This window comes from Amblyomma americanum, chromosome 9 (assembly GCF_052857255.1).
Source record: "Amblyomma americanum isolate KBUSLIRL-KWMA chromosome 9, ASM5285725v1, whole genome shotgun sequence".
NCBI lineage: Eukaryota > Metazoa > Arthropoda > Arachnida > Ixodida > Ixodidae > Amblyomma > Amblyomma americanum.
This window is the reverse complement of record NC_135505.1, coordinates 55,711,868-55,720,647: the sequence shown is the minus strand read 5'-3', so window position 1 is coordinate 55,720,647 and position 8,780 is coordinate 55,711,868.

Here is an 8,780-nt window from a genome sequence, read left to right as displayed (position 1 = left end):
CACTTTGAGTTGGGGCGTATGTGCACAAATTCAGATTTGCTCGGGGAGCATTCAAGACCACAGCGACGAGCGTATTCGTCCACTATAGCTGCCGCTTGTTGCAGGTTGGTCTCGATGTCTCCAACCGATTGTTGTGTTGCCCAGAGGGTGATGTCGTCCGCATACAGAGCGTGCTGCACACCGGCGACCTCCGCCAGCTGGGTAGGGAGCTTCATCATGGCCAGATTAAATAGTAATGGCGAGAGGACAGCTCCCTGTGGGGTCCCTCGTGTACCAAGTTGATATGGGCCATATTCTGTGTCTTGTAGCCGGATATAGGATTGGCGATCTGTAAGGAATTGTTTGATATAATTGAAAGTATTGCGCCCACAATGTGTTTGCGACAAGTGGGATAGGATGATCTCGTGGGTCACATTGTCGAAAGCCCCCCGCAGGTCAAGTGCGACGACTACTTTATCATTGCTGGGGTGCTCGACGGGGTCGAGAATCTCCTTGTGAAGTTGCAACAGGACATCTTGTGCGGACCGGTGTGGGCGGAAACCGTACATGGTGTCTGCGAAAATGTTGTGTTGTTCCAGGAAAGCCGACAATCTGTCGCGGACCATAGTCTCCATCAGCTTCCCCGCACACGAAGTGAGGGAGATGGGCCGGAGGTTGTCGGTGTTAATGGCTTTACCTGGCTTGGGAATGAAAGTTACTAGTGCCGTTTTCCAATCTATGGGGAGTGGTGTGCCTCCAATCCAGATAGTGTTGAAGTAATCGAGGAGAGTTTCGTAGGCGGGATCTGGGAGGTTGGCAATAAGCTTTACCGTCACCTTGTCCCGGCCTGGTGCTGTACCTCGCTTCATTTTAGCCAGGGCCGCTTTTAGGTCATGGAGCTGGAACGGTTGATCCAAATCCGCGTTCTCGGAACCTGCATACGAGTACGCCTGACCACGGGGATCCTGGTGTATACTCAAATATTGGTCGCGGAGCGCATCGGCCAGTTTGGCCGTGTCTCCAGTGAAGTTATGTATAGCCCTTTGAAGCTGTTTTTGTGTCTCAGTACGGGTTTGTGCCGGATCAATAAGAGCGCGGAAGAGGCGCCACGTACTCCGACTCGACATTTGCCGAGCTGCAGTGTTGCATCGGTGCACCCAATTGGAGTCGGCGAGTTGGGCCGCGTATTGTGCCGCCTGTTGGCGGATATCCGCAATTCGAATTTTGAGTTTCCGATTGTGTTTTCGACGACGCCAGCGGCGGACTAGGCTGTGTCGTGCCTCCCAGAGGTGGAGGAGGTGGTTATCCACCGCCGGGCTCGCCTCTGAGAGTTGAACATTTTGCTCGACTGATTTCAAGTGGGATACTAGGTGTTGGGACCACGTTGAGTATCCTTGGTCCATTATCGACTGAGGATTGGTGTAACTGTTCCTAAATTTGGTCCAGTCGGGTAGTTTTGCATTGGCCTGTGGTCTTGTGAGTGGCTTGGTATGGATTGTAGTGGTAATTATGCAGTGGTCACTACCGAGGGATTCCTCGGTGTTCCTCCAATCTGCATAGCGAATATTTTTCGTAAAGGTGAGGTCCGGACACGTATCGCGTGTAACGGAGTTACCTATACGAGTGGGTTGCGCGGGATCCGTGTGAAGAGTAAGGCCCAGTGTGGAAACAAGCTCCGCCAACTTGCGTCCGCGTTTCTCTTCACGTGTGTACCCCCATAAGGTGCTGGGAGCATTAAAGTCCCCAACGATTATGAGGGGATCCCAATTCGCGACCTTCAAAGCCCGGCTGAAGATATCTGCGAATGTAACATTTGGTAGCTTTGGGGGACAGTAAATGTTGAGTATGTGCAATGGGGGGTCCTGTTTGCGTAGCGGAAGGATCGTCACCATTACATAGGAGAAAGTAGCGCTAAGATCCAGGTCAACCTGGGAGGCCGTGTAATTTTTATGTACGCAGAGGCAGCTATGCGCATCCTGCTGGTACACCGTGTAACTGGCAAGGGTGGCGCCATTTCCTGGCTCCTGAAGGGCAACCACAGCAGGTAATTCTGGGAACGTTGTAAGGAAAAGGCGTAGATCGGCTCGCTTTGTGCGTGCCTTGAATCCGCGACAGTTCCACTGTACAATTTGAATAGGGATCGAATTGCTTCGCGGATGCTTCCTATTTCTAGGGGCGCCCGCCATGATCAAGGGTAGAGTTGTGAGTTTGGAGAGAGGAGGCTTGAGAGCCAGTGGCTCCAAAGAGAGGAGCGTTCTCTATACTGAGGATGGCACAGGGGACCTCTTCTTCTTCTCCGGCGATTCGACGCCTAGACGCTTTGAGCTGCCGGCCTGCGGAGGTTTTGAGCGGGCCAGCGCGCTTGGGAGCGCGGGTGAGTTGAGCGAACTGAGCGGTTATGAGGTTCGGGATAGATGCCGCAAGGTGGCTAATTTTGTTGAGTGCCACCGTAAGTGTGGCATTGATTTGCGTTTCCAATGCGGATATTCTGTTGTTAACTTGAGTTTCGAGCGCGCTCACTCTCGCCTCGAGTGCCGTGAGGGCATGCGCAGCCTGTCCTGAAGGGGTTGCGTCGCTTTCCATTGCCTCTGCTGCGGGTGAGGCAGAGGTGTGGTTGGGGGAATTTTGGCGGGCCTCCGCTATTGCGAGGCGCTTTTGAAAATTTGCAACCTGCTCGCGGAGAGCAGATATTTCTTTTTGTTCGGCAGAGATTGGCCGTTGTTGGGATTGGGAAGGGGGAGCGAAAGGAGAAGCTGCCCTGCCGGCGCCGCTCACCTGGGAGTGTTGCTGGACAACGGTTGCCCACGTCTTGGAGCCGCCGTTTTGTGGAGGTCCGAGGGGCTTCGCTGCACCGGCTTGAGGCGGCGGTGGCGCAGCTGGAGGTTTCCCTTGGCTCCCAGTAGAGGAATTCACAGGCTGGTCCATGGCTTGGTCGGCAGCCTTGGCCTTCAGCTTGTCCGGGCGACGCTTGCCACGCTTGCGTCGGTTTCGCTTCGATTTACGCCCGCGCTCGGCCTGCGTGGTCTGGATAGCGCGATATTTAGCAGTACACGCTGGGCCCCCCGTGGCATGGGCCGCGCCGCACACTGAACACTTTGGGTTGCACTGGTGAGGGGCCCGCTCCCCCTCAACGAGTAGAGCCTGCTGTCCGCACAGGCCGCACCGGTCCAGCCTCTGGCCGGAGCAGGCGTCCACGCGGTGGCCGACCACACCGCAATGTCGGCAGGCTGGAATGGTTCGCTGGTAAGGCCTAACTTGTACAAGCTCCGAGTCGTAGTGCACGAAACATGGCTTCTCTGTTCCGGCGAAAGTCAGTCTCGCTTTGTTGGATGTCCCAAATTTTCGCACTTCCACGATGGTGCCGAAGCGCCATTGGAGCCTAGTACGGAGCGAGTCCGTAGTTTCAGAGTTACGGACGGTAATGACGCCGTAGCAGACGTCCTTGTCGTCTTGGCGCAGGTGCCCCACAAGGGGGACCTTCCCGTCGGGTCCATTAAGTTCAAATTCGCCGATGATACGGTCGGCTAGCTCAGGTTTCGCAGTGTGAACAATAATGAGGTTTTGTTCTCTTACCGGTATTATGGTAAGATCTGTTGCGGGTTGCGCGCCCAGGAGAGCCGTGAACGCCCGGCCGTAGCCGGTCTCCTGGAAAGTCTCGTACAACGAGACGCGGGTCCGGGGCTTGATGACGACGACGTAGTCGTCTGGAGCAGGCTTGGGAATAACAGGCGGTTTCCACTTCGTGAGCAGTCGCCGACTGCGGCCCGCCGCGCGCGGGGCGGGTGACTGCTGGTTTCCGGCGTGAACGCCGGCCGCGTCTACGGACGCCGGCTTGGTCTTGCGCTCGGCGCAGCACTGCGGCGTTCAACGCGGCGCTGCGAAATCTTGCCGAATCTGGGCCTGCGGTTTCCGCTGGGTGAACCGTTGTCCAGTGCATGTTCTCGGGGTCGTAGCCTCGGCAGGAGATTTGCGTAGCAGCCATACTGGCGTCAGTGGCCAGAGGCCCCGATGTGCCGGGTACCGGTTCGGCCGTTAGGCCTAGCCGCGCCACCGGCCCGATCGGGCCATGTGTTGCCCGAAGAGGGGGTTTAACCGGGCCCACCTTGGAAAAAACTGGTGTCCAGATGTTCCCGACAGCTTTCGTTGCACGTTGGGGATGATCTTGCTAGGGTCAGGCGGAAACTTCCGCTGCTCCGGCTGAAAATCGCCGAAGCCGACGACCAGCACGTCTGACTCCCCGTGCGAACGCCGAGCCTGCCCTTCGGCACGCGGCAGCGAGCGTGGCTCGGGTCGAGCCAGTAGTCAGGCCAGTGCTCTTTCCTTTTGCTTCTCAGAAACAGTCAGTAAAAACTCACTTTCATTTATCATTTTTCATTTTCAACACCACACAGTTATAGCGTTTGTTGGGATTTTGTTCTGGACTGACTTTCTCTACAGTTGTTATTTGTCAGGACGGCTAATGCTATTTAGGCTAACAGGGGTGTGCATTCAGAGGAACAGAATGCGGCTGGTGCATCGCTCTATGTCGCTGACAACATGGTTAGATGCGCACAGGTAGCAAGTGCGATAGCACCTGGTGCATGTAACGAAGTTTTCGAACATATTATTCGGGCGGCAAGCAAAAAGACTCCGGATCTATTCGCTGTTCGCTATGCGGTGAAAGTAGTTACTCGCTTCTCGCTTAGGATCGCTTCTCGGCCTTGCACGAGGCGCGGCCTGTTCTCGGCCTGCTCGGACTGCTCGGCCTGCTGTGTTCCTGCGTGCGTTCCGGCCGCCGGCTTGCGTCGGTGGCCGGTGTTCGACCACCAAGAGTGATCTTTTGTTCCGGTGCCCTTCGGCTGGCGGGCGCCTCAACATGGTGAGCCAGCCACCTACAAAGGCCCTTGCCTTTGATGTCGTCGTCCCTGAGGGGGCTAGTCCGGAGGATGTCGTCGATGCGACAGCCTCCGTAGTTCGTTTGGAAGAAGTTTACTGTGTCCAACACTTCGGTGGACGCAACTACCAAGTTACCGTAAAGAGTGAAGCCGCCATGGCTGCAATCGTTGATGCGTCTTGCCTCATCATCGGCAACGAACGCGTCCCCATCGTTCCCCTGAGCCCCCAGGTGACTCAGGTGACTGTTCTTTTTCTGCCCGCCCGAGTACCAAGTGATGCCGTTGCCAAGGCTCTTTCTCCTTATGGCAAGGTGCTGCACATAAGTCGCGGCATCATGGGGTCGCGTCCCACTGTCACCACCGGGACGCGGTATGTCCGAATTGAAATGAAGCCCGAGTCGCCCGTGCCTAACTACATCAAGGTCGCTGGCCACCGCGTGACATGCGATTACAAAGGCATGCAGCGTGTTTGCCGACGTTGTGGCTCGACATCACACTTCAGAGCACAGTGCACGGCTCCGTTCTGCGCCCGCTGCGGCGTCTTTGGGCACCAAGGCCAAGGTTGTGTGCTGCCGTGTCGACGTTGTGGTGATCCACACGCTACCGTGGCATGCGCGATCAAGCCCTCGTACTCTGAGGCTGCGGCCCGACCTGCACCTCCACCGGCTGCACAGGCAGCCGATGAAGCCATCAAGGAACGCGGCGTTTCCGACACCAACGGCTTTGTGAGTGGTTCCTCGGCGTCTCTGAATGTATCGGTGGAGGAAGCGGTGCCTACGGCTGATGCGTCCAGTGATGCACCTCGCAAGCCGGCATTAAATGTGCCTGCTATGTCAGCCTCAGTCTCTCCAAGTGTACCTGCCGCTACGGAGGCCGAGCCCATTGCGCCCCTGCAGGTCTCTGATGCTGGGGACAGGCCGCTCTCGCAGCCTGCGCGGCAGCCCGCAGCCAGCGTTGCGGTTTTGAGCGACAACGCCAGTGTATCTGAGGCCGATGGTGACGAGAGCAGCTTGTCGTCCTCAGCTTCTTCAGTCAACCTCGTCATCGACGAGACTATCATCGTGCCTGGGCAGGAGCCGAGGCCGCCGTCGTCATCTCCTTCGTCATCGCAGTTTAGTGTCGGCACAAATATTTCGCCTGGGCAGGAGCCAAGGCCATCTCCTGACGTGGAATCTGTGCAGTCGCCGTCCTCTTCTGCATCGAGGATTAGCGCCAGCACTTCTAGTACTCTCTCTTCGGATGTTGAGATGGTCGCTTTGAGCTCCAGCTTAAAGCGTCCACATACGTCGACTACGGACTCGGACAACTCTTCTGGTCGGGCAAGGAGGCCTCGTGCCTCCTCTGCTCCGACTCTACGAAAACAGTGAGATGGTTTGGCGCCGTTCGTAGCGCGCATTGTATTGCTTAGACATCACAACTCGTTGTTTTTTGTTTTTTTTTCATTACCAAAATGGCTACACTTAACATCATCACGCTTAACGTGCAAGGGTTTCGCAATGGTATGAAGCAGACCGAGGTGGTCGCTTTCGCTCGTTCATCGGGCTGCGATATCCTCTGCCTGCAAGAAACTAATTTTTTTCGCCTCAGTGACGTGTTGGAATTAAAGCGTAGGTTTGGTATCGATGCTTTCTTTTCGTACGCTAGCACGCGTTCTAGCGGAGTTGGCGTTCTTGTTCTGAACCGAATACTTCTGCGAGACCATCATGTTACCTACGATGCGCTTGGACGCGTGCTGGCGTTCGACTGCACGTTTAACTCACTTCGTCTGAGACTTCTTTGCATCTACGCACCTGCGCATTCTAATTTGGTAAACTCATTTTATAAAAATTTTGATGTGTATTTTCTTGGAGGACGAAACGTTGTGATGTTGGGCGATTTCAACTGCGTGCTCGATACGGTCGCTGATGTGCAGGGCCCTGGCAGAGGCAGACCAAGCTGGAATGCGCGCGAGTTGCGCCGCCTAGTCAACCAGTTTCTGTTAACAGATGCTTATGAGCTCCTGCATGGCGGCGTCTTTGTGTGGACTTGGCGTCGCAGATTGTCGTCAAGCAGGCTAGACAGGGCGTACGCACCGACGGGCCTTTCGAGGACAGTGGGTGCTGCTAATGTAATTACGCTGCCATCCTCACCAGTACACATATCAGACCATCGCCCCTTTCTTCTGTCGCTCAGGGTTCCGGCGGCTGCAGTGTCTCCTTTCAGACCATGGCGTTTGGATGTACGCATCCTTCACGATGCCAGCACGAGAGGACTAACGCGGGCCTTGTGGTTTTCGGTTGTTGGGGCCGTGCCTGGTGACTGGGATCGTCTGAAGGAGCAGTGGCGTCACCATTGCGCCGCTTCTGGTCGAGCCCTTAGAGCTCGCGTCTCAGCTGAGGTTCGTGTTATGACGGCGAAGCTCCCTATAGCTCAGCGCACCCCGTCGCCATCGGCGCTTATGTGTGCATGGAAAGAGGAACTTTCAGAGCGTCTCCAGCGTCTTTTACGATCATCCTCTCTGACAGCGGCCGCATGGCGTTGTCGGCGCAATCCAACTTCTCATCCAGAGGTGCTTCGGTTTGCACGCCAGGAGCTGTTGTGCGCTCAAGGTGCCCCTGCTTTTACCTCTTCCGTCGGTGCTGTGGCCCAGCCAGTTGGCAGGAATTTCAGTGCGTTTTTCGTCCATTTCAGGGATATTGCTCAGTCGCACTTTTTGGTTCATCGCGATGACGTTTCCGCACACCCTTTTTTTGCAGGCTTGCCGCAGGTTGCGGATGAACTTCATGATGGCCTTATGGCTCCGCCAACAACAGATGAAATCAAGGAGGCGTTAGATTCCATGAAACGAGGCTCAACGCTTGGGCCAGATGGTCTTCCTGTGGAGTTCTATTTACAATTCTGGCATATAGTAGGCCCCATTTTCACGGAAGTGTTAAAAATCTGTTTCACTCGGAATGTCCTTCCTAATTCATTTAAAAGAGGCCGCATCGTTCTGATCCCTAAAAAGTCTTCTTTCTCGACATGTCCGGCAGATTGGCGCCCTATTACCTTACTAAATACAGATTATAAAGTATTAGCAAAATTACTCGTCCGCCGTTTACGGGCTCTTCTCCCGTCCCTCATTTCCTGCCACCAGGTTTGCTCCATTCCGGGCCGTGAAATACATAGTTTATCTTCTGTAACGAGAGATATCCTCGAGTATACTATACGGCGGCGCGCTCAGGGTCTTCTTGTTTCTCTAGATCAAGAGAAGGCATTCGACTTTCTAGAGCATGAGTATATTTACGGTACACTGGATGCTTTCGGTTTCCCACCTTCTTTAGTGCTACTTATTAAAGAGATGTACAGAGATATTTCGAGCACTCTGTTCCTCGATGGCTGGGAAAGTACCGCATTTGATGTTGGCCGCGGCGTCCGTCAAGGTTGTCCGCTCTCCCCTCTTTTGTTTGTCTTAGCATTAGAGCCTTTCCTTTTGGCAGTCAATCACCATTCTCTCATTAGCGGTCTGGCATTGCCAGGCAGTGAGAGTGTACGCGTCACTGCTTATGCAGATGACATCACGCTATACTTAGCTGATGAACGCAGCCTGCTCGAAGTTTTAAACGTTTTTCGAGAGTACGCCTCCTTGTCGGGGGCTGCTCTTAATTATTCCAAGAGTCATTACTTTTTTGTAGGGTCACCTCAGAGACGTATAACGAGTACAATACCTTTGCAGTGGTGTGAGCAGATGCGCATTTTAGGAGTGACCTACGACTGTGCTGGAGTATGGGATGGTATGTGGTCTTCGGTCGTAGAGGGTATTACAGCTCATGTGCGGAGGGCACAGACCTTTGACCTTCCTCTGCTTGAGAGGCGCTACCTGGTTCAGTCGGTCGTGCTGGGTGCCTTTTGGTACCTTTGCCACATTGTTAAACCACCCCTGCGCGTCATAAGGCGGGTGCAGACTAC